The following is a 5,510-nucleotide window of genomic DNA, read 5'->3' as shown; positions in this document are numbered from 1 at the left end:
TCAGTTTAAAGGCTAATAAAATAATTGCTGCTGTAATATTTTCCCTATAATTATTAAAAAAACAAAATAAGTATAAATAAATATTTATATTTGTGTACAAGCTGTTTAGATTGTCAAAAATTCAGTGTTTTTAGGGTTATTAATGAAGTTCGTGTACTCAGACCAGTAATATTTGGGGTCACAAGTTTTTGCCATGAATATTTTATGGGTCAGAAAATAAAAAGTTTGGGAACAACTGGATTAGAGAACATGTCAATGCCAGACAGAGTTCAAGCAGCAGACACRTCTCTAGAACAACTGTTAAGAGGAGACTGTGTGAATCAGGCCTTCATGGTAAAGTAGCTGCTAGGAAACCACTGCAAAGGACAGGCAACAAGCAGAAGAGACTTGTTTGGGCTAAAGAACACGAGGAACAGACTTTAGACCAGTGGAAATCTGCTTTGATCTGATAAGCTCAAATGTGAGATCTTTGGTTCCAACCACCGTGTCTTTGTGCGACACAGAAAAGGTGAACAGATGGACTCTACATGCCTGGTTCCCACCATGAAGCATGGAGGAGGAGGTGTGATGGTGTGGGGGTGCTTTGCTGGTGACACTGTTGGGGATGTATTCAAATTGAAGGCATACTGAACCAGCATGGCTACCACAGCATCTTGCAGCCGCATGCTATTCCATCCGGTTTGTGCTTAGTTGGACCATCATTACTTTTCAACAGGACAATGACCTCAAACACACCTCCAGGCTGTGTAAGGGCTATTTGACCAAGAAGGAGAGTGATGGGGKGCTGCGCCAGATGATCTGGCCTCCACAATCCAGATGGTTTGGGGTGAGCTGGACCGCAGAGTGAAGACAAAAGAGCCAACAAGTGATAAACGTCTCTGGGAACTCCTTCAAGACTGCTGGAAAACCATTTCAGGTCCAAGAGAGTGCAAAGCAGTAATCAAAGCAGAAGGTGGCTACTTTGAAGAACCATAAGACATATTTTCAGTTGTTCCACTCTTTTTTTGTTAAGTATATAATTCCACGTGTTGAAGGTGTGTCAAAACCTTTGGTCTGTACTKTGTGGCGTTTTGTGTGATATGATGCAATATTGTGAAATCTGGTGTGATTTGTTAGCATTTGAACGATGTATCAAAAAATACTCAGGTAATACCATGCTGAAATTTAGCCAAAATAGCTTCAAATTTTAGCAATTTTTGTGTTAGATAAGATCTGTCAGCTGTGGCAGCCATCTTGAATTATGCTGAATGCAAAAGGTAATAATTTTAAACAAACATCTAATGGTTACTTTCTAAACGTTTCATTAAAGTCCAACAAGTAGTTCATGAGATATTTTGCTAACCATGAAACAGTGTCAATTCCAACACAATGTCAACGTTTAAAGAAAAATAGAGGTTAGCTCAGCATCGGCTAACGTGACCAAGTCATGACCATATTTGTGCTGGAAGGCCCATTAGCTGTGGCAGCCATCATCAGACTTCAGAAGTTGAAGAGTTGTAGTCCAATATTTGCTCTCTGAAAACCTTCATTAAAATTCATCTGGTGGTTCAGAAGATATTACGCTAACAGAGAAACAAACACTGACAGGCAGAAACGTTTTCAGGCTATATCAATAAGAATAAAAACACAAGTCAAGGTTTGTAATTTTCAGAAATATATTCTATAGATGGTGTCAGAGATGAAATGTCCAAAGCGTAGGTCCCAAAGAAAGAGAAAACTTTTCATCAATAGAGACAAACAAACAAAAAAATAACGTTTTTTTTCTTCTCTTTTTAAAATCCATTTACATGTAAACCAAGATTTGCTCTTGAGCCACAGTGGTTATATATATATATTTATATATATAGAACTGGCCGAGGTGGATGTGACAATCAAACGACGGTGCCCTTATGTTTGAAATCCTCCGATGTTTTCCCATCGCTGAAAAGTCTGTAAAAGAGGAACATTCTTTGGGAGTTTTTGTTGTTATTTTTTTCCAAGGTGTGCCTGTATCAGAGGTTTGGCAGAGCACGTCTCTCTCAAACACAGTCCATAAGTGCTGAATTGTGTTCAAATTGGGATTTTCAAAATAAAATACCAAATGCTTCCCGGAGGCGTCATTTTCAGCCGTTCGCCCACCAAAGAAGAAGAAAGCCTTCCCGCCTGGTGCTCCTGGGGAGGGTTTTTAAATCTGTTCTCAAGTCCTCCAGTGTTTTTCTTCTGTTGTGCAAATACATTTTTAAAATCTTTTTGAGTGTGTGTGTTTGTGTGTGTGTGTGTGTGTGTTTGTTTTTTGTTACATAGACAAGCAGGCATGCTGACTCACAAACCATGCAAAGAGTTAAAGTTGAGCAGACAGCAAAAAATTCTTTACTAAAAAAGGTCACTTTAAAAATTAAAAAAATAAATAAATAAAAGAAGCCAAATTAAACAAACACGTGGAATGTTTTGATAAAATTAATCTGAAATCTTACAAGTTTATAAAACGATGTCAACTTAAATATGATTTTACTTTTTTTTTTTAAAACAAACACAGTTAAAAAGGTACTCATTGCAAAGATATGAAGACAGGACAAATTTTTATTTATGCAAATCAATTTAAAGCTAAATTTGTAGCCAGACGCCAGCTATGATGAGGAAACAGCTGAAGTTAATGAAAACGAGTTAAACGTGACTTCCACATTAATTCAGGGTTTTGTTTACATTGAGTGCGTACCCACATTTCAGACCTGAATTAAATATATTCAGGGAGAGAAAAAATAGAGTGAACCTCTTTGAACTGCATTGTTGCAAAATTATAAAGACTAGATAATTAATTTATTAATTTATTTATTGCAAATCGATTTGAACGCTAACTTTATAACAGGTTGCAAGCTACAAAGTTTATTTGTTTACCTGTGGAAACAGCCAAAGTGACTGAAAAMAAGTCAAATTATTAAMATTGCGGCCATGTTTGTTTACGACCASCCTAACGTAGGTCAGTCACATGACGCGTCTGTTAACATTGAGTGCTTATCCGCATTTCAGACCTGAATTCAATATATTCGGGCAGAATAAAACAAAGCGGACTCCTTCAAACTGCACCATTTGATATATTTCAGGATAACTTTTGATTATGTTTGATTTCATACTTCGTGATGAGTACCTTAAAAAAAACTGGACCAAAAAAAAAAAAGATATTTCCATCCAAAAAGTCTCCTCTCTGTCGAAGAAAATCCATCCGGCTACGTGAAACCTCTTTACGGATGATGTCACAGTCAAAGTGCACGTCGCCCCCCAGTGCACGGGAGGAGAACCTGTATTTTAGGCAACAAAAGTCACAAAATGCGTTAAGCGGAGTAAATGCCACGGTTCGTTTGAAAACAGAGCAGACGGTGAGTTTGAAAACGCTGCTCCTCTCTCACGGACTGCACCATACCGAGAGGTTTGTTTGTCCCGCTCACAATATCATAGCTGTCATTAGTACATTTATAAAGTTTTCATATACAAATCTCCTATAAACAGTACATGGTATAAATATGTGATGGGAATGCAGAAAGGCTTGAAGGAGCCACAAAGAAAGAAAGAAAGAAAGTGTTGCTCCTTTGTTTTCCGATAAATACAAGAAAGAAACGACAACTGTGTGAACGGCAGCCCTATAGAACTATCCAAATAAAATGGATAATAAAAAAAACAACAACAACACAGAACAAAACCTACAGATGAAACAAAACCAAATAAAACGTTAGAAAAATAATCTTATAAACATGGTCACGCTTTACCAAAAACACATTTTTCTGATATAAAAAACCGACGATGTGGAAATCAAAAACATACGAACCGATAATAACTTCGATTACTGTCAAAATAGATTCAGTTCAATATACACGACTGATGTTTAGCTCACACTAAGGTAGTTGCCAACGTTTAAAAAGACACCTGATGGGGTTAAAATCAGTAAACATTAACTCCTAGTATTGGGTGGTGGGGAGCCTCGTTTTAAAGGGCCAATATGTGAAATGTCTGCCGGCTAAAGAGGATCCTAAAAAATGCAAACTCATGCTTTGGCTTCTCTCGCTTCACTTTCATTTGATTTCTTTTTGTTTTGGATAACATTCAAAAATCCTGCAGTAGATTCTGGTTTCGGCTCAGATGCATGCTCTTTAAGTGTTTTTGCAAAGCGATGACTCCGATTAAAGGGAAGCTACATCAAAGGCTAAACCATATTTTTTTTACGTAAGAGTTCACAGTCGAATTCACTTCTTTGAATTTCTCCCCTCCAGAAGCTGGCAACTACCTTTACAACGCCTTTTACTTTCTCTCTTATTTTATAAACTGTTTCTTTTTTTTCTTTTTTTTTACAGAAAAATAGATCCATCCAAAAGTAAAGTAAGTCTCCAAGAAGAGGCTGTGAGAGACATAAATGCTGTCTGCGTCACGTTCCAAGTAAACATGCTGAAAGATTGTTAGTGTTTTTAGTTGAGTTTTCTTTTTAAGTCATTTTCAAGTTCCCCCACGTCTTCTTCCTCCCTTTTTGTCCTCGCCTGGGATTCCTGGCGGGAAATCTTTAAACTTAAGGCAATCTTTTCCTGAAACAATCCTGAAATCAGGCGGACCCTCACCAAGGCACTCCTCGTCGCTCGTCGACCTGCAGCAGAGGCGACTAGAATCTTTGTAAAAAGCCTTCCTCAAACGTCGGCGGAAACAGGAATCCACAGTGAACGCGGCTTGTAAAATGTTGCCGCGATGCCCCTATTTCGTAGGGAAAGAAGAGAAAAAAAAAACAAAAAAAAAAAACGAGCCCCCCCACCCTTGAGCTGCTGTCAGACAGCTGCAGGGCGGTGGCGTCTGCTGTCCCTGGTGTCCTGACTGACTGGTCAGAGGGCAGCTGTGGAAAGCACCGTTATGAGTGTTATCACACCTTTAAGATGTCGCCTCAAACTCGCCTGCTGCCGTGAGCACTCGGTTAGCCGCCGAGGGCTAACGTGTATGTGTATGTGTGTGTGTGTGTGTGTGTGTGTGTGTGTGTGTGTGTGTGTGTGTGTGTGTGTGTGTGTGTGTGTNGTATGTTAACCAGTACGTACCCTGTATGTTAACCACCCTGTATGTTAACCAGTACGTACCCTGTACGTTAACCAGTACGTACCCTGTACGTTAACCAGTACGTACCCTGTACGTTAACCAGTACGTACCCTGTATGTTAACCAGTTAGTACCCTGTATGTTAACCAGTATGTACCCTGTATGTTAACCAGTNTTTAAAGAGAGAGTTCAGATTTCTTTAAACTGAAATTGTTTTCTGAATATTTAAAATCTTACCCTGTATACAGGTTAACCAGTAAGTACCCTGTTAACCAGTAAATACCCTGTATGTTAACCAGTACGTACCCTGTATGTTAACCAGTACGTACCCTGTATGTTAACCACCCTGTATGTTAACCAGTACGTACCCTCTATGTTAACCAGTACGTACCCTGTACGTTAACCAGTACGTACCCTCTATGTTAACCAGTACGTACCCTGTACGTTAACCAGTACGTACCCTGTATGTTA

This window comes from Austrofundulus limnaeus, unplaced genomic scaffold (assembly GCF_001266775.1).
Source record: "Austrofundulus limnaeus strain Quisiro unplaced genomic scaffold, Austrofundulus_limnaeus-1.0 Scaffold2078, whole genome shotgun sequence".
NCBI lineage: Eukaryota > Metazoa > Chordata > Actinopteri > Cyprinodontiformes > Rivulidae > Austrofundulus > Austrofundulus limnaeus.
The sequence above is the reverse complement of the archived record's forward strand: the minus strand, read 5'-3'. Positions refer to the sequence as shown.